The 20,147-nt window shown below is 40.4% G+C and overlaps 1 long non-coding RNA gene and 1 pseudogene across 1 annotated transcript; one reads left to right on the top strand and one right to left on the bottom strand.

The window, feature by feature from the left end:
• The first annotated feature begins 150 nt into the window (after positions 1–150).
• LOC120595756 (uncharacterized) lies at positions 151–269 on the top strand (annotated as a pseudogene).
• An 18,434-nt stretch (positions 270–18,703) lies between these two features.
• On the bottom strand, positions 18,704–19,914 carry LOC120595524 (uncharacterized). Its single transcript, XR_005650884.1, has 3 exons — positions 19,710–19,914; positions 19,515–19,618; positions 18,704–18,896 (listed from the first exon to the last, which is right to left on the bottom strand). It is a non-coding gene; the product is annotated as an uncharacterized LOC120595524 (long non-coding RNA).
• Positions 19,915–20,147: the final 233 nt, after the last annotated feature.

Genomic DNA, 20,147 nt, shown 5'->3' with positions numbered 1-20,147 from the left:
TCCACTCAAAGACGCTTAGACAAATGTCCAAAAAGTCTTTATTCATAATAGTCCCGAACTGGAAACGACCCAAATGCCAACAACTGAGAAAAGATAAATTGTGATATATTCACGAATAGAATACTACATAGTAATAAAAAAGGAACAGTCGTCTGCGGCCACGCCACCCTGAACGTGCCTGATCTCGTCTGATCTCGGAAGTTAAGCAGGGTCGGGCCTGGTTAGTGCTTGGATGGGAGATCGCCTAGGAAGACCAGGGGCTGTTGGCGTTAAAAAAAAAAAAAAAAAAAAAGAACCATCTACTGCTATATGCACCAACTTGCATGAGTCTCACGGACATAATGTTGAATAAAAGAAGATAGACTCAAAAGAGTACCTACTACGCGATTCCATTTATATGAAGTTCAAGGATAAACAAAACTAACTGATGGAGATAGAAGTCACGACGATGTTTTCCTGGTGTGGGGTGGAGTGTTTTGACCTGAGAGCAGCAAAAGGTGCTTTCTGGAGAATTGACAATGATTGATTATGGCTGTGTCCATATGTAAAAATCCCCAAACCCAAGTAGAAGGCACGTACATAATTCTTATTTTAAAAAAGCGATAATAGCAAAAACAGCAAGTCTGGCCATAGGACTCCATTTCTTTCAGAGATCAATTCCCACATTTACAAACCCCCAGGAAGTCCACCAGGCCCAGGGGGACCTGGCTTTCCTGCTTCCCACATACTTTGTTTCTCTTTTGTGGATGCCTTCTTATTCTCTTCCTCTGCCCTAACAAAAAAGTGTTTGCCGCAATATATGAAAAAAAAGTGTTTGCATGCATTCAGGAAAGAAAAAATGTTTTAAATAGATGAGTACAGCAGCTTTTAAAATTGTGGATTAACTTTTTCTGCTAAAAGCTTTTCAGCAGAAGTAATGGGGGGTAAGAAAGGAGTGCGTGTGAAGAGGAGGGAGAAACAAGATAATGATTTAGTCACCCAGGTAACCATGTTCTGAGTGGAAGAAAATTATCACGGCTCCTCAGTAGCAGGAGAAAAAGGAAAGGAGCCTGATCTCTCTCTTCTCAGTTTCCTCAGGTCTGAGAAAGGCTGGGAATGGGAGGGGATGTTAGTATTTATTGGCATCTTATTTGTGTTGCGTTCAGTGCCTCTTTGAAAGGGTTGGGGGAAATTGGCTTAGACCTTACTTAAAACGACATATACCCTTAGCTATGTCGTGTTTTTGCCCCTCAGCAATATGGAGGCTCAAGGGTGTTAGCTCTGCCTTTTGCTGTTGTGACCTTACTAGGAGAATAGCTGCGTCTTTCATTGTGGGCTTAACAGGCAGGTTATTTAATCCTTAGAACAACTCTAGCAGGTCTGTTATTATATTTTGAGGAAGTGGGGCTCAGAGAGGTAAGGTAACATGCTCAAGGTCACACAGAAGAGAAAGGAAAGAAACCTGGACTACCTACACTTGAATTCTTACATCCCTCCTGCCCGCTTGTCATTGCTGTGACTTAGGCTTCCTTTTATGTTCTAGGGAAGAGCTGAGAATGCTCCCCATTCCCTTTCCCTCCAAATGAAATGTAAGCACTTCTAACACAACTCAAAGAAAGAACAGCACTTTAATAAGCATTACGGGTGGAAAACGTCACCTTTCCTCCTCCATTGCAGATCTCTCCTCCGGTTCCAGGTCACCAAGCCTCTTCTGAACGCTCTGATATTTCACATACATCACTCCAAAAGCATCAAATTTCTCTTTGAATCTGATTCACACACACACACACACACACACACACACACACACACACACCCATCCTTAGTTAATTCCTTAGATTTTCATCTATGTTTTTGATTTTGCATGCATCATCTTGCATTTCATTCATTCAGCTCATATGTTCGAACCTTTCATATGCTGGGAAATATTCAAGTACTAGGGATTCAGCTGTGAATCAAGACACAAAATTCCCCTCCTTACAGACCTTGCATTCTGTTTGCGGGGGAAACTGACAATAAAATGGTAAAATATAGGGCATGTCAGACAGTGGTAAGTGATATGGAGAAACATAACACAGAGAAGAGGGTAGAAGTGGTGGGTGTCAATGATGGGTCTTTTTATTATTTGTTTACTTACGTGTCTTCTCAAGGACAGACACCAAGACTGGCTTGGTGTCTCGAACTCACCACCTTTCATACTGCCTGGCCCTGTGAGGCTCAAAAAATATTTGCTGATTGAACCCAGGAGGCCAGTTTCATGAAACTCATTTGGTATTGAAATAGTTCACTTTTCACAGCTTTTGAAAAGTGTTGGTTGTACTAGTAATGGCCCTTCCAAGAAGGAAGTGACTGTTTATTTTTGAGATGGGTTCTCCACTTTCTATGGTTTTATCAGGGCCCAGTGCACATTTACAGTTTTGAACAGAGCTTCGGCATAAGCCCACAGAAAACAAAAAATAGACTTGGTCAGCAATGATGAAACTTATTCCTTTTATGGAAGAGATGAGAAATTAGAAGGCAAGAAATAATGCCAGTGTTAGAAAAGGAGACGAGAAAAAGCAATGAAAGGAAATGAGAGAAGAATGTAAAAGAGAATGAATTGGTAGAAAAAGCCAAAGTCATGATAGAAGAAACCCAGAAACCCTAATTCTGATGAGGCCCAGAGAACTGGAAGGAAGACTGGGGAGCAGGAGGAAGGGGAGGCATCCAGTATTGAACCCAAGGCAGAGAATCCCAATTTATTTTTTATTTTTGACCGATTTTAACTATCCCTGAAAGTCTGTTAAGAGCTTGTATGTCCTCTCACTAGTATAACTGTCTTAAATCATTTTCACAGTCCTTAACATCAGATGCAAGAAGTTTGGAAAGAAATACCTCGTGGACAAGCCTTGTATGTGACAGGTGGGTGAGGACGCTTGGTGAGTGTGGGCTCGGTACAGTGGGTTTTGAATAAGATCAAAACAGATTCTCTCTCATGAAAGTCACATAAATAAGCAAATGTGAAATTTTACTAGGTCTATAAGGAAAGCTTTACTCACTATACATAAAAATATTCCTCAATACTAGTCAAAAACAAGACTGAGATCTCTTTAAAGACCAATTCATGATCGTTTGAATGTATTTAACATCTCTCTTAAAGGGTAAGCGTTCTTATCTATCTTTAGAAGGAGGCACCAACCACAGCTGCTTGTTTACCCCTCATCTTCCTGGGAGAGGAAGAAGAGAAGAGATGTCGAGGGATTGTAACTCAGGTGGTTGCAAGTAAGTGGCAGTTGGCAGCTGGGCTGAGGGACCTCAAGATGAGTATGAGTGGGCAGGGTCAGTGCTCCATGTTGCCCATCACAAATGCCAAGGGCTTCTCCTCATGGCAGTATTTATGTCTTTTCCTGAAGATGGTACATCAACCCGAGACCTTTAAAGCAGCTCCTCATGTTCTCTAGAACATTCGCCATCTCAGAGAGATGGAGATTAGGATCGTCTACTATAAATTGATTCCAGTAAAACCCGATATTTTCTTTCTTTTCGTACTCATAAAAGTTCTAAGAGTAAATTCAGTCACGAAGTGGTCAAGTAACTACTCTGAGTCTCACTGCTAATAATTGCTGGAGTCGGAATTCGAACCTAGCTCCGACTTATGTTTGTACATTTTTCACTACACCTGGATGCTCAGTGTATTCGCATGAGAGCCACTGCAGAGCGCTGAGAGAGTGAAGGCCTGGTTGTCTGCCCCATTTTTTTTCCTGAAGACTTTCTACTCACATTAAAAAAAGGGAAATGTTTTGTGTTGGCATATTTAAAAAATAATAAATATAATTTAAGATGAGATTTATAAAGCTTTTCAACTGTGTCTTCAACAAAATAAAAATGTAATATGTGCTTATATGGTCCTTACAGTGAATAATATCCCACATTCACCCATTCATTTCTTCCATGTGTACTTGATCTAGAACTCTTACTGCAGTTTCTTTGTTTTTGTGGTTTTAAAGCATCTTTGCAAGGAGCATCTAATCATTAGCCTCAAGAAATCAAATAGCTGAAGCTATCAAATGAAAAAACATTCCCGGCTTCATCACTGATCCTGAGGATGGGGTGGTGGTGTGGTAATGACTTGACCAATCTATATTTTCTGGAACACTTACAACCTACAACAGAAAATGCATCCTGGCAGGAAGTGCTTTAATTATTAAGATCCGCATAGTGTTTGCCCTGCAGACAGGCTCTGAGTATATGACTAGGGAAGGGAATCTGCTTAAGTAGCAATCTGCTATCTTTCAAAATATTTACAGAAAATGGATAGAAGGGTCACAGCTTATATGATACCAATGCCCCCAATGAGTTTTTGATTAACTTGTTTCATGGAGAGAAGACAACGGAAAGAATGCAGATATTAGCTATTAATGTGGGAAGCCCCACAGAAGACAGGGAGAGGTGACCCTGGTTTGCTGACTCTGCAGGAAACAAGGACACAGCAGGGAAGAGCAGGAAGGAGCACAGATTACCACAATGGGATGCTCTTGTCATGGCCCAGACTTGCTTCCTCCTTACATCACCAAGCCGAGTGCTCTCCTGGGCTACAAGAGATCCAAGAAAGGGATAAGGTATATAAAAAAGGTATTCGTAGGAAAGCTGCTGTTTTCAAAAGAAAAGAATGCTTAGGATAAAAATAATGCCATTTAAAACCCTAGAAAATTGACAGAAAAGGTGTGGTCAGTCTTACCCTTAGGGTTTTCTAAAAAATAAAGAGGCTATTTAAGAAAACAGATGAGCGATCCCTTTTATTTCCTTAGTTTTTAAGAATCGCTGTGACGCAGGACAGGGCAAATTTCCCCAAGTGCGGGGAGACCAAGACCTTTACCAGGAGAAGATGGTCCTTTGGCAGAGACTGAAGAAAGAATTCAACACACACTCCAACTTAGAGTCAAAAGGAAAGTTTGTTAGAAAAAAGGAAACATTCCACAGACAGAATGTGGTCTCCTCTCAGAGGCAGAGACTGAGAGGGACCAAGAGAAAGAGACTGAGAGGGACGGAGAGAAAGACAGTGAGTCCATGTTCTGTGAAGTCAGTTTATATGTCATTCTTTAGTTCCCATTTCTTTGATGTGGACATACAGTGAGGAAGGGGAGGAGTGTGTAGTCTGAAAGGCCTGCTGGCAGTTCTCAGCCTTTAACCCACAGGTTCCCTATGTTTTCAGCCTTAGAGAATGAGGGATTGTATTTTGTGCAGGGCAGACTCTGCTGTTCCTGTTTCCCCTTCACAGGTATGGGGAATGGGTTGTTATTAATCCAGCAGAAATCTTCCTTTGTTCTGCAGGTGTCCTCCTGGCCTGGCTACAGGGCTGATCAGCATATCAGCAGCCTCTGAATGTAGCTTGATTAACATTTTAATTTTCTTGCCTCCTCCCTACATTAACTCCAGCCTTTTTAAACCTCCCACAGGCCTTGTCTAAAACCAAGTGTCCCTTTGCCAGCTATTCCTCAGGCAATGACCTTAATAAATACAACTTTTTAAAAAAAGACTTCAAGTTCATTTCCACTTGGAAGATGGAAGGAAGCAATTCAAAATGCTTGTTACGACACAGGAAGTTGTCAGAATTCTGCAAAACTCTTGAATTAGAAGACATGAACCAAATTACAATGTTTCTGAATTTGTTGGAATTGCAAAGCACACTTGCTTGGCCACTGATGTTGGAGGTGTAGTTTCGAATTTCACAAGACACAAAGATTTTTCAGGTGTTTTTCCCAGATGATTGGTCTGGGATTCTGCGAACCACATTCCTCCCTCCAGAGAGCAGCAGGTCTTTGCCCCGCTCTACCTCTAATACCTCTCATGTCTATACTCTACTGCAGTCCCCAACCTTTTTGGCATCAGGGACAGTGCTCCTGTGAGAATCTAATGCCTGATGATCTGAGGTGGAGCTGAGGCGGTGATGCTAGCACTGGGGAGCTGCTGTAAATACAGATGAAGCTTTGCTGGCCCGGCACTCACCTTCTGCTGTGTGGCCCCTTTCCTAAGAAGCAATGGACCCTTATCAGTCCATGGCCCGGTGGTTGGGGACCCCTGCTCTAAAATATAAGCAGCAACCTGCCCCTGTCTGTTGATACTAATGCAAAAGGACACAATTTGGCCTTTAGAAAGATAGAAACAAGTGTCCCAAAAGAAATCCTTAGTACTTTGAGATCCTCCACGATGATTAAAATGAAGCAATAGCTATCAGGACTCTCGCTGGAATAGTTTAGAAAAAAGAGGGATATGAGGAAATTGCTTATGTGGGGCAAAATCGTATTTGGAGAAGCATTTTCTTTCTCAGCCTTTTTTCTGAAAATTGGTGGGCACTTTTTGTATTTACAAACACTTAATGGACATAGAAGCTTTTTTATAGTGTTAATGGTTTATACTTGGTTCCATTCCTCATAAACTGGCAAACCCTAAAAGATGCTATCAGCAGCTTGAAACTGTGTTAAAAAGTGCACACAATTTAAGACAAATTGATCAACACATATATAATTAACAATGATTAATTTTAAAGGGAAAATATGTGAAGCACAATTTTGTGGCAAAACTAAATTACACATATCTTTCATATGCTTGCTTAAATGTTACTTTTGACTTGTAGAGTAAGTATTAAAATTAAACTTCATCTAATTAAAAGAAAACTTCTCTATCCCCCTCTACTCTAAAGGACTACACAGTTTTATTCCTCTAAAAGTAGATGAACTCCCTTTCTCACGAATGCCGCTGTTTCTCCCTGTGCCTTTGGTACTTTGTGCTTGCAAGGAGTTTCAGAGATCTTGTGAAAACTGGGAATTCTCAGGAGGTGGGGACAAAAAATCCAGCGTCTAAGTCTCCCTCTTAGGTCAGAGGAGGCCGCCTGATTTGTTTCTTTGGGCCACTACATTCTGGGTGAATGCCAAGTACATAGTTGTTGACCGAAGTGTCCAAATATAAGTAATTCTTGAGGGCCTCCAGAAGTGTGCTTGTTATTTATTAAGCGCCCACAATGATCAGAGTCAATGAATTTCAGAGCGGGAAGGGATTTTAAATGTGACCTGGTCCAACCTCTTCATTTGACAAACAAGGAAATTGAGATTGGGAGAGAAGAGCCCTACCAAGGTCAAATACCTAGTAAGCAGCAGAGCTGCAAACCGAGCTCCCAGCCCAGGCTCCTTCCACCTGCCACCGCTGCACCATGCCTATCGGATCTGATCCCTACCCGATGGCAATTTATAATTTAATGGTACCTGATCTTTGTAGTTTAAGATATTTGCATAATCTGAATGGTGGAGTTAGGATCCACTTTTGGATTCAGTGGAAAACTATGATAAGACATAAGTAAGCAGAAAAATCAACATCCCTCATGTATATTTTAAAAATTAATTTGACTTTATATTCTACTTTGTTCCAAAATAAAATGTTAAAAAGTTTAAAAGGGACATACGATATAACAAGATAAAATGAGTAAGAACAATACTGTAAAAACAGGTAAGAAAAATGACTAAAAGGAAAATAAAGGTAGTAAAGTAAGTTGGAACTAGTGTGAGGTTAGTGTACAAAATACATGCCATAAAGCCCTAGGTATTTGCTACAGGGAGGATACAAATTTGCTGTTAAGTCTCCTAGCAAGATGAGTTAACAAGGTTCTCAATTCCTAGATAAAAACTAAATCAGCCATTGAAAAGCACAATCCTTTTTACTAATGAGACCAGAGAGAAGGTTCTCCTGTGTGTCCTCATATACACGGGAGTATATTAGGATAAACTGGAATTGGAATTACAGCCTTTCTGAGTTGCTGGGGACCATCCAGTCCAACTCCCTCTCCAGGAACTAGAACAGAAACTTCTCAAGGTCACATCCCAGCACTGGGTCTACTGGATTTCGAGAAGGAATTGGAGGACCTCTCCTTTAACACAGCAGACCTCAGGAGAAGGTTGGGATGCATCTTGATCTAAACAGAGATGCCCTTTTACCTGGCAGAGGAGTTACTTTTCTCCTCTTTGAGTGTCCGGTCACCAAAGGACTAGCTGGGGTAGCAATCCTCCGTAGCCTCGAGAGAGTTCTCCTGAGGCCCTAGAAGAGAGGGCCAAGGAACTGGAGGAAACCTCAGGCCTACTTCCAAAAAGGCTATTTATCTTGACTGTCTGGCAGGATTGGTTAAAAAGTGCAGAAATTATTTCCCTGGGTAAAAGGCAGGGTGTGTGTGTGGGGGGGTGGGTGGGCGGGATTTAGAGCTCTAAACACCCAACATATGAATGAAAGAGGCTTAATTACTTGTGGGAAGAGCAGTAGAGGAGGGGAAGTTACTGAAGGGACAATGGAGCCTCACCTACCATGTCCCCCTTCGGGAAGACACAAAAGAAAACCGCTCAATTTGATGCAGAACAGGGCAAATTTTCCCAAGCTAGAGGGGAGAAGAGAGTCCTTTGGCGGAGAGTGTAGAAAGAATTCAACACACGCCAAAGTCAAAGTCAAAAGGAAGGTTTACTAGATAAGGTGTGACACTCCACAGACAGAGAGTGATCTCTTCCCAGAGGCAGAGAGTGAGAGGGACAGTGAGAAAGACCCCAAGGCAATTCAGTTTATATATCATTCTTTAGTTTCCATTTCCTTTGAGATGGTCATGCAGAGAGGAAGGGGAAATGGGTTGTTAGCAATCCCAGACATCTTCCTTTGTTCTGCAGGTGTCCTTCTGACCTGGCTGCAGGGCTGATCAGCACAATGTAGTCTCTGATTATGGCTTGATTAACATTTTAATTCTCTTGTCTCCTCCCTACATTATGTTCACTTAGTTCTTAAGAAGGTTGAGAGTAAAGGTATATTCAGATTGCTTTGCAGTAGAGGGGGAGGGAAATCTGTTACAAAAAGGTGATTTGTATTTTAGTTTTTATTTCTCATTTTGTTTTCTAGTCTACCTAGGAAATTACTGTTGAGAACAATAAAATGGAACTTGGACAAGCTCAAAATGTTTAGGATGATATCCCACCACACAGGAGGAAAAGTGCATATACAGATAGAAAAATAATTTTTCAATTTAACATTTTTCTCTTTGATCTTGATTGCCAAAGTAGTACATAATCATTGTGGAAAACGCAGGAAGTAAACTTTAAATGAATAGAAGATAAAATTTCTACATTCTGACCCAACTTCAGGTTCTGGTAAATTTTCTTTCATTTTTGCTTGGATGTATTATTTTTATACACAATAACAATTCGATAGGAAAATTAACTAATTTGAAAATCAATTTCAAGTTACAAAATCGTTCTTGGATTTGCTTCTTATCATTCTTTAAGCCTGGAAGATTGGATTTCCTCTGCAATAAGTCTGTAAAGGTTTTGACTCTAAAGTAAGGATATTGATTTATAGCAAATCTCTCAGAACTTAACCATTTAAATGAGGAAGTCCCCCTCAAGGTCACTTGGGACAGTGACATCATATCACCACACATTAACTTTAACACTGCTGACTTACAATGTTTCCAGAATTACTCCCGTGGAAATAATTTCTGACTATTGAACATTATCACATTGATAAATTTTCCCACTTTGAGGGAGGGTTTGATATTTAGAAACAGCCAAAAAGTTATCAGGGTTCAGATCTGATGAATAAGGTGCATGATCCCTCAAGCTGGGCAATATTGTTTTTGGTTAAGAACATACTGAATTCAAAATGTAATGAAACTTATTTTCTCATGCAGTAGAAAGGTTTTGAAGAGGAAATGTTTTAGTAGAGGAAGCTTTGCCCTCTTTATGAAGCTCAAGGAATTCTATAGCATGGAGGGGAAGTTTTCCAATAGCACTAATTTCCATTAGGTTCTCTGACTTGTAATTACACTTTTGGTGGCCAAAAGCTATTTGTTTTACAAGCTCTATGATAATTGTATTCTCAGTTTCTAGCAAAGCAAAAAGTATTTCATATTCAAATGTGAGATAGTCACTGAGGCAAATTGTTCTTAACCAATTAATTAGCTAAACTATACAGAGCATTACCATTATCTCGAGATATGGAAGCCTTCATGCTTTAATTATCCTGTTACTCATTTATAATGTTCATTCTATTCATTTCAGCTTGAACATTCTTTCTCTAGTTTCCACATCAATCTGGTAGCATAAAAGAGATGGTCCTGTTTGTCAGTACAGATTGTTAATATTTCTGAAGGTTGCATACAGTCATGTGTTGCCTTCTGAATTCTCCAGCTTGCATAATATTTTAAGTACAAAGTATAACTCTTCTCAGTGTTCTTTTATTGTGTTTCTTATATTTGACAGCAAAAGATCGCAAGCTTTTTTCTAATTCAAGGATTTTAGTAAATGTTTTGAAGAAGACCCAACAATATTTCCCTTTATACTTTTCCCCTACAATTTCTTGTTTCTTCCTGAGAAGTCGAGATATATAAATGGTAAAATTGAGGGAAAAAAATACGTATATATTTTTAACATTTTTGGTTATCCTTGATATTTACTAATATTCTTATGTGAAGACTAGTCTTCTCTTTTTCACTTAAAAATGTTTTTCCCCTTCTGGTCTGGTTGATTTTGTGAAAGGAAAAACAAAATACTATCTTTTGTCCATGTGCATATTACGCTGCCATTTGACTACAAAAAAAAGATGTAGGAGTATATACATGCATACCGCTTGTATGGGCATAGAATATTTCTGGAAATAGAAAAACGACCTGGTATCATTGGTTGTCTCTGGGAAGTGAAATAGAGTGGTAGGTGGTGAGGAGGGAAGGAAACTTGTCCACCCATCTTTTTTGAACCTTTTGAGTGTTTGGACCATGAAGAATTCAATTACCAGTTCAACCAACCAACCAACCAACCTGCCAGTTTAAAAAAGAAAAGAAGAGAAAAATCAAGAAAAAAGAGACTTTCTGTTGATCTGAATCTGGAATTTGGAGTGAAGATCAAAAGAAAATCATTCCTTTTCTCACTAACTCTATCTCCTCTACATTCCTTCTTTCACAGTGGCCAATGCTTTTAGCTTGGAACCCATAGGTAGCGAATGCTTAACTCTGTAGAATCCTCAGTAGACAGATGGGTGTCCTTCACAGACAGAAGCCACCTCCTCTGGTTTCCTCATCACAGTCTTAGCCTGGACACATAGCAATTAAATGCCTTTTAATCAATGTGTTCCGAACCCTGTCCTTCTTGAAGTACTCTAGGAGTGTTCCTGTCTTTTGTTATCCATTAAGTATCCATGTTTTCCTCACCTTTGATTCTTCCAGCATGTGGCTCTCTTTGTTTGGCTAAATCTTACCAATCCTAGATACCTTATTTCTTGAGCTCATTGAGACTTAGAGCCTTGTTAGTACTGGCTGCCTCCTCCCTGAGTAGGGGGCTATGCCTTTCACCTCCCTGTTGTGCATTTGGGACTCCTTGTTTTTGCTCCTCAGTGTCAAGCATAACACGTATATGTAGAATAAATAGCTGAATAAATAAATGACTGAAAATCTTGTACACTTGCCCTACCTTACTTCCTAGCCAGAAGAGATTGTATCATATGTCTATCTCTTCAGGGTTTCTGGTGGGGAACTTTCCCATGCCTTGGCAGTGTAGTCCATATATGTTCGATCTTCATAACGTAAGTGCTGTGAAGTCGAAGTATGCTGGCATTCTCTTTCCACAAGATGAGTAAACATTATCTAAACTGAGTTTAAGTAGAAAACCTATATGAAAAATAACAATCTTAAATCCAACCTCAGAACTTTTATTTTCTTGTCCAATACCATAGGTCTCTGTCTGTTTTCTTTTTCAACTGTTTATGAATGTCTATAATAGAGGCAGAGACTTTAGGTAAACAGTCATCTTTTGAGAGCTAAATAATAATTTAAAAACTTTATTATTCTATGGAAAATGTACTTATAAAACATGCATATGCTATAAAGTTGGAAAGATTGATGAAAAAAATTATCCAAAAGTTTTTGAAACATTGAAAAAAATTGAAACTAAAAAAGATGAAGTTGAACAGGACTGAGTTAAAGCTCTGCACTTAGGTTTTTAAAAAAAATTATTTACACAAGCAGAGGGTAGGGAAAACCAGCTGTTCATATGGAAAGAGTCAGTTATAACTGATTCAAATGTCCAGCTAATGGTATAGTGGTGTTACTTTAAAATTTAATGTGTTTATATTATCTTAAAATAAAGCACCAAGTTCTATCTTCAGGAAGTAGAAGCCCCTTTTGTTTACTCAGATCAGCCTACAGTATCAAGGTGCCATTTTCTAAGAATATTTATAGGTCAGAGTGCATCTGAAGTAGTAGTGACTTTCAAATTATGGGTTGCCACCTATAAGTGAGTACAAAATCCATTTAGTGGAAAGCAGCCAACCTTAAACATAATAGAGTTTAATAGTATAGAGTAGAATTGGAAAATACATGAGTTTGTGGCAGCTAAAAAGGCTACATACTGCTTTATGAAACTTCTGTTTCAGTTACATGCATATATATGTGTACTGATGATATAGAAAATGGATTTCTTTGTATGGGTTATAGTCAACAGAGTTTGAGAAATGCCAAGGGAGAGAAGGATAACCAGATGGTGAGAAAGATGGGTATCTGGTTACTTAAGAAGCAGTTGTAACCATCAGGAATGTTTAGCTTGAAAGAGAGAAGACTAAGGGATGACAGAAGAGCTGTCTTGAAATAATTCAAGGATTGCCATGAAGAGGAGAGAATGGCTCTCTTCACTGTTGTTTCAGGAGACAGGGGTTCAAGGGAGGAGGTTTTTATTTAAATCCCTCACTCCCCATCCACCCCTGACCTACAGAAGTTGCCATCTTCTTTTTAAGAACTGGATCTCTGAAGGCGGCATCCCCCCCCCTGCCGTCCGTCCCCCTTCCTCCAGCCCCGCTTAGGGCGCACCTGGGACCTGGCGCACTTGGGGTATGGTCCGTGGCTCCACCTGGGGTGCGAACCCAGGACCTTCTACGTGTAAAGCAGACGTGCTAATAACTACACTATGGAGCCACCGTCCAAATAAATTATCTGACAGTCAGATCTGTCCATCAATGGAACTGCAAAATAACAGACGCTAGGAACAGTTAAATGAAAGACAGGGGACCATCTGTCCGGATCACAGTGGCAGACTTCCTATATTGGGAAAGAGGTTGAATTAGACATCCTTGACTGTTCTCTTCAACTTAAAGATTTGACCATTCTAGTACAGCTGAAACTTACTGGATTTCGTTAACCAATGTCGCCCTAAAAAAAATAAATTAATTAAAAAAAAAAAAAAGATTTGACCATTGTGTTTTCTCCCATGGGTGTGTTTGAATTTCATAAGTTATGTGCTTTATATCATAGAATTAATTCAGTAGACACTTTAAACAAGTGGTCATCTTACATGCTCATGTGTAAATTAAATAAGCGATATTTAATTTTTCTCTATGACACATCTATTTTACAGGTGAGATTACTGAGGTCATTTGAAGTGAGAACAGAATCCAGGCTTTCTGAATCCCAGGCTTTCCACTTAACTATGGCAGCCTCTCAACCCTGAGTATCAGCACTGACATCACTCAGGTTCTGGCAGACTCAGCTGGGTTCCCACCTCAATATCTATTCTCCTCTTGCTTGTAACAAAACTGCCAGTTTTTACCTGGGCCATGACCACCTGCTGTAAACACCATATTTCCCAAGATTCCTTGCAGCTATACATGGCCAGCTGGACTCTGTTATGGCTAAGTAATATAAATGGGAGATAGTTTCTGGGAAATTTGCCACAAAGAGAGCTGCTATGTGTCTTTAGCTACTCTACTTCTTCCCTTCCTCCTTCTTGTTGGGTGGATCTCAAGCAGCCACCTTGAAATGTGAGGTGGAAACCCATGTGCTGAGGGTGGCGAAGCCTGGGTCTCTAAAACTGCAATTCATATCAGCCTTGGAGTGGAATTAAACAAACTTCTGTCTTATTTAAACTAATGTTATTTCTTCGTTATATGCAGTTGAGGCCAATCTTAACTGATAAGTAGTGTCTTTCTTTTACCTGTGGATATTTGGTGTCCTGTCTTTATTTGCTGTAAAGTATACCAGATTTTTTGAATTTCTGCATCTTAGCATCTTCCATAACAGATAAACACCTAAAAAATGTTGGGCCAGCTTCTGTTTAGCTATTCCCAGGGTTAAAATGGGGTATATTTGTAAGCAAATTGCTCTTTTAATATATTAAATGCTTCCTTTCTTAGTAACCACAATTAAAGAGACTCCCGAAGGATCTTGACTTAGGCACTCAGAGAATTGGGCCCATCCATTGCCCCTCTCACCTTCAGACAATTTTTGCAATAACAATAGCCCCTCCTTCTTTTCCTAGCCTCAGTTCATCCTAGCAACCAAACTGGACCTTGGTTTATCACACTTTTTACCACTTATCACAATGCAATGGGGATTTTTTTAGGTGACTGTGATTCTGGGCATGACCTGGATTTCAGAGAATTCAGGGAATCTGTACAATCCCTTCCACTTTCTTGAGAAAAGGGGAGTTTGAGATGCTCCTTACATAGTCACATCACCAGTCCGGCTGAAAGATTATTGTGGCATCCTTGTGCAAAAAACAAAGAATGAAGCGTAAGATCCAAAGATGGACCTTACTTTTCCATTTCTACTGCTACTGTCTCTTTTTAGATTTGCAGCAACAAATAAAATCTGCTAGATCTTCTGCTCAGTTTGATTATATAGCCAGACCTGTAACTTTTATCTGGTGGCTCAAAATCACTGTGATATTTAGGATAATAGTAGACTTCTTGACTCCTGGTTCAGAGCTCTATCTAGAGTGGTATTCGGTGGTTCCTGCTGGTGGTACATTGGAATGAATTTTATATACTGGAACTTGGTATCAAACATATATGTCCTTCATAAACTTATAGCATCAAAACAGAAAATGTAATAGAAAGGCAACTCATGGTTTTGAGGCTGTGAGTCACATGGCAGCCAGAGTTCTGACAATGCTGTTAATTTGAAGGGTTTATGGCATTATAGAGCCTTGACCTAAAATCTGAAGTTCTGCCAAGATTTATTTTAAAAGCTCATTTTACTTTAAAAGTTCATCGGCCACATATTTTAACAATAGGTTTTATATATATATATATCTCCAAATATCATAGGAGAAAAAGAACTGTAACCCACTGAATAGCATAGCTAAAAAATGTTTATTTCAAAGACGATCTAGAGTCTCTATAAAAAGTTTCGAATTGGACTAAAAGTAGAATAAACATGGATTTTGCAAAAGCATCTGGTATGGTCTAACAGAGCCAACAGTGCTACTGGAAGTGTTTCCATTAGCCACCTCATACTTACATAGATATTATTTTTGTCAACCAGTGATTACATTGTAGTGCCTCTAAAATACATTTAAAAATCATTTTTTAAAGACTCATTCATAGTTAAGCATCAAAAAAATTAGCATATTAGACCCCTAAAATTTGACTTTCTAGCACACACACACACACGCACCACTCTTTTCTTCTCCTCAATTCCTTTTAAAGTGAAATTACAGGCTATCATTCTCAAGAAAACAGAGTAACCTATTAGAGCAGAATTACTTTACTATTTAGATCAAATCTTTTCGAAGGATTTTTTTAGTGATTACATTTAACTTGAGAGATAGATGACAAAACCACATAACTAAATGTCTACAAAAAATGAAGTGTGTCAATTGGTTAGGACAGGAATCTTTTACTTCCTTTTTGGCATCCCTGTCACTTTGGACCAATCAGATTCCACACTGTTTCAGTTTTACCAACTCTAAGAGGGAAAGCCATATCTGCTTCTCAAAGATAGAAATACCTCACTGTTTTGACTTGAATGAAGTTCATCCTCATTACCACAAATATGAGAATTAGAACCATTCTGAGCCTTAATAGCTCAGTTATTTTAACAACAAAATTCTAGTGGAACAAAAGAATTGGGATACATACACTTATGCTCATTGAAATCAAATTTATTATGTTTACTCTGCGCTAAATTGTCACAAGGAACAAATCTAGTTTAGATGAGGTGCCTAGAAGATTGAAAAATTACTTACAGGAGTTCGCTGACGAAGAGATATTTCTCTCCTGCCCCTGCAGAAGGCTGCATTACTCACGCTCAGCCTTTCCACTCCCAGGTGACTCCACCCAACATGATGGCCAAATAAGGCAGCTGTGCAAGTGAGTTTTCCTCCTATTTACTGGAATTGTTTAGTGAACAGGAGGATTTTTAAAGGAATAGCTGGTTCTATTTCCTTTTTGACACTCCTGACTCATCAGCCTGGAAGAGAGTTGGAAGCATATAGGACAGTGGTTCTTAAACTTCGTGCACCACGGAATCACTGGAGGAAAATCAAACATACTGATGTCCAATTAATTTGCCTGAGCGTTGGGGTTTGCAAAAGTTCCCCAGGTGATCATGATGTGTGCATATTTTGGGGTGGGAGGAGTTGTCGAGAACCACTGTTAGTACTTAAAATTTGTGCTCTCTTAATTTCAGAAGCCACAGTTGATAATAAAATTAGCTGTTGCTGATTGAGCACTCCCTGGGCAAAGCACTCTGTGAGTGCTTAACATACATGATGTCACTGTTATCCTTCCCACTACTGTGTGTGAAGCCCTGGTGATCATCTTCATCATCGGTCTAATGCAGCAATATTTACTGAATGTCATTAGCATTCCAGGCACCACTGTGACTATGTAGATGAGTAAGACACAGTTCATGTCCTTGAAAAGTTAGCGATAACGAGGATTCATTATAACCATAATATAACAGAGAAGACTTTTTGTGGGAGAGTACAAATTACTGACAAAGGTCAGAGAAGGGAAAGCGTACTATGGGGTTGGGGGCATCAGAAGGGTGACACTGTAGGCTCAATGGTATGCAAGAGCCAGCTCACTCTGGTCACTGAGAACCGAGAGCTAAATTTTCAGATATTCTGTGAGCCAGTCGATGTTGGGTTGATAGCTTGAAATTGGCAATAGTGGGAGTATTTACACTGTGAAAATTGGCAAACACAACAAAATCAGGACTCTTTCTGTCTGCAGAGCTGGTTGTTCAATATTTACCAGCATACCCCCGATGGACCTTAAAAGATGGTAGGATTTCACCCTGGAGAGGTAGGATATGCCACATAGAAAAAAGAGTTATGATTGAAGACAAAGAATAGAATAGTGTTCGAGCTTGCTAAAAGTAAGAAAGAATAAAATAGTCTAGTTTGCCTGGAGAAAGATACAAGTAGGAGAATTATAGGAGTTACAAGTGAAAGCTGAGGAAGAGATATGTTAATTAAGCCTAAAACTTTAGTGTAAAATGTCTAATAGAGCCTGACAGTAGGTGCTCAAAAAATGTTAACACCTTGTTTCCCCTTTCGTTCCCCAAATAAGGCTCAAGCTCTTGACATCTAAGGCTCTCTACTAAATCCCTATGATGTAGGTGTGCTTTTTTAAATAGATGATGAGAATGAGGATCAAAGAGATTAAAAAAGAATACACAATTAATTATTGAGTCTTACAGCAATAGAGGAAGGTGAATAGTGACTCTAAGGTGGTAACTGGGAGAAGGGAGAATGGAGAATGGAGGTGCCATCTGGAGAAATAGGGAAGTAAAAGAATTAGGGGAAACCTGCAGAGTGCTGGTTGTGCACACACGTGGCAGCAGAGGTGGAATTTGGGAGACAATCAGGGGCTCGAGTAAAATATGGTTTGCAATCACTACTCAGGGTCTGGTGGACACGAGCCTCTTGCATTTCATAGGATCCACTGAGCTTGAAGGGCCCTGGTTTCGTCTGCTCTCATTCTCCTCTTGGAGGCTGGGAAGCTCTTCACTTCAATGAGCAGTAGTCAGGAGTCACGGATCAGCTGTCGCTCAGCAGAAATACTGAGAATGCTTACGCATAATGCCCCTGGAGATTCGGGCCAGTCTCTGAAAGTTGGGGCACTTCTTGGGAGTATGAAACCCTACCAGCACTTAAACTGTCAATTGTGACTTCAGCTCTCAAGGTGGAGGAACTCTGAACCAACCCAGTCTCTTCCTGCCTCTTGGAACCAGGAAAACTTGACCTTTGGTCAAGGGAAGGAGGCAGATTTCCTGAACCCATCCCAGGTTAGGCCTGACTAGCTGATGAAAGCGGGCTGAATGGTGAGACCACATGCCCTCCATCTCCCTATAACTGGCCAATGGTAGACAGCACACCCCAGCAGAGCTTGGTGAGTCAAGTTTAAGGAATGAGTTTGAGGATCAGAATAGTCTTTTTTAAGAAGTAGCCATTCTGTCCACTCTCATCCCCGATGGAAGTCGCAGTGTGAGGATCCTGCCACTGCATCCTGAATGTACTCCTGAAGGACAAAGACTAGCCTGGTGTGGAAAGCCCTGCTTCCTTCTCAAACCCTACCCATGCTGAAGAACATCTTTTAATCCTAGACTGCATTAAAAAATTTCTGGGTACAGATTGTTCCAATTAAATTCTTAAATGTCAAAAGTTTCTTAAAATAAAACTCCTTAAAATAAACCAAATCAGCCTTTCTGGATTACAGCCAACATAAATCAAAGTACCTAACCAGATGTAAACTAAAGGTAATAGCAGACATTCACAGCTTAGGTCCCGATGAGAAAAGCAAAAAGCATCGGATAGGTCATTTTTCCCTTTCAGATTGTTTTTCAAAACACAGGGTAGCATCCTAATACATAAATGAATCGTGCTTCCTGCAGCACCTGTTCACGGAAACCCTAAAATATGCCTGTGGTGTTCTGGAAAAAGAAGCTGTAGTCCAGTTAGCAGAACAACTGAATTTATTCAGAGTGAGAGAGGAATCCAGCAGCTGCTTGTGTAACCTGGAGAGAAGCATGTGGGAACTGTCAATCCAGCCGCCATCAACTCGAATGAGGGCACGAGCAAGATGCAATGTGACTCGACCCAGCAAGCCTGGCTCTCTTGCTCACCACACCACTGAGACCTAGTGGGATGCTTGGTATCGAGAAGATGAAGCTGTGTTAGAAATGGTTTCCCACGTAACCACTGACCACACCACAAACATAAAACCTGCATTGAGCCTGAGTTATTGTCCTGAGAGCACAAAAGAACTGTTTGGAAAGAAGCGCTTTCTCATAAACTGAGAGGAAAGTCATGCCATCACCTATCTTGCTCCCCAGCTGGATGGGGATCTTGTGAGCTGTCAGCACCAAGCTAGAAGAAGTGGGGCGGAAAATGGCCCCAGCCAAGGTCAGACACAGACAAGGACAGAGGCAAGTGTCCAAGCCTGGGCCATGAAGCTGTCAGCACTGCAGGGCATTGGGCAAGGTCAGTGTGGAGTCAACAGCCAGAGATGCCAAGTGGGAGCAGGGGTACTACATTGGCTGGTGGCACAGGTAAAGAGGCCAACCAGGGGACAAGGAGACCTCCCTCCTTCTTTCTTGGCCTGGCTTACCACTACTCATCCTTTGGGCCTCAGCTCAGACAGGATTTTCTTAAGGCAGCCCCCAGCCCAGGGTCAAGCCCCCTCTATACACATTCTTATCACCTTGCAATTCTACATAGCACTCATAATCGAAGCGACTTAATTGATGACTGGTTTTGCAGGCTTACCTGCTAGGAAACTCCATGAAGTGGGCCAGTGTCTGTCTTCTTTAAGGTCCCATCTCCAGTATGCAGCACAGTGTGTGTCCCATTGTCAGTCCTCAGCCATCTCACTGGGAGGAAAGAAAGTTGAATAAAGGGTACAAAAGAGAATAGATGGCTGGAGAGAGGATAGGAAGGAAAAATTGGAGGTTGGGCACATACAGCTTTGTCTAGTTCCAGATCCCCTTTCTGAGGACCTGCTGGGAGGCTTGCAAATGTAGGGGGGCGTGGCTGACCTGAAGGCATGGCACCCCAGCCCCAGCTGCTAACTTATGCCATGGACACTTGAGGGCATGTGGTTTAGAAACCGGAATCTCTCCTGGAAAAATGGTCTCATTTTATTTCTTTGTGTTTCATCTCTTGAGGTTTTCTCTTTCTCCGGTGTTTTGAGCTGAAAACAAGCTGTAACTTGAAACTAGAGATACTTCTCAAGGATGATGGCATGTTGAAAGAATGTAGTTAAAATGCTCATTAAGGATCATCTACAGCTGTAAAGAATAGGGTAGAAGAACAGATTCTCTCAGTCCTTGGATTTACTCAACAAGATTTTACCCAAACAGGGTGAACCTCTGAAAAAAGGATAAGCATTCACAATACTAT

Source organism: Pteropus medius, unplaced genomic scaffold (genome assembly GCF_902729225.1).
Source record: "Pteropus medius unplaced genomic scaffold, Ma_sr-lr_union100, whole genome shotgun sequence".
NCBI lineage: Eukaryota > Metazoa > Chordata > Mammalia > Chiroptera > Pteropodidae > Pteropus > Pteropus medius.
This window is presented reverse-complemented; position numbering and strand designations above follow the sequence as displayed.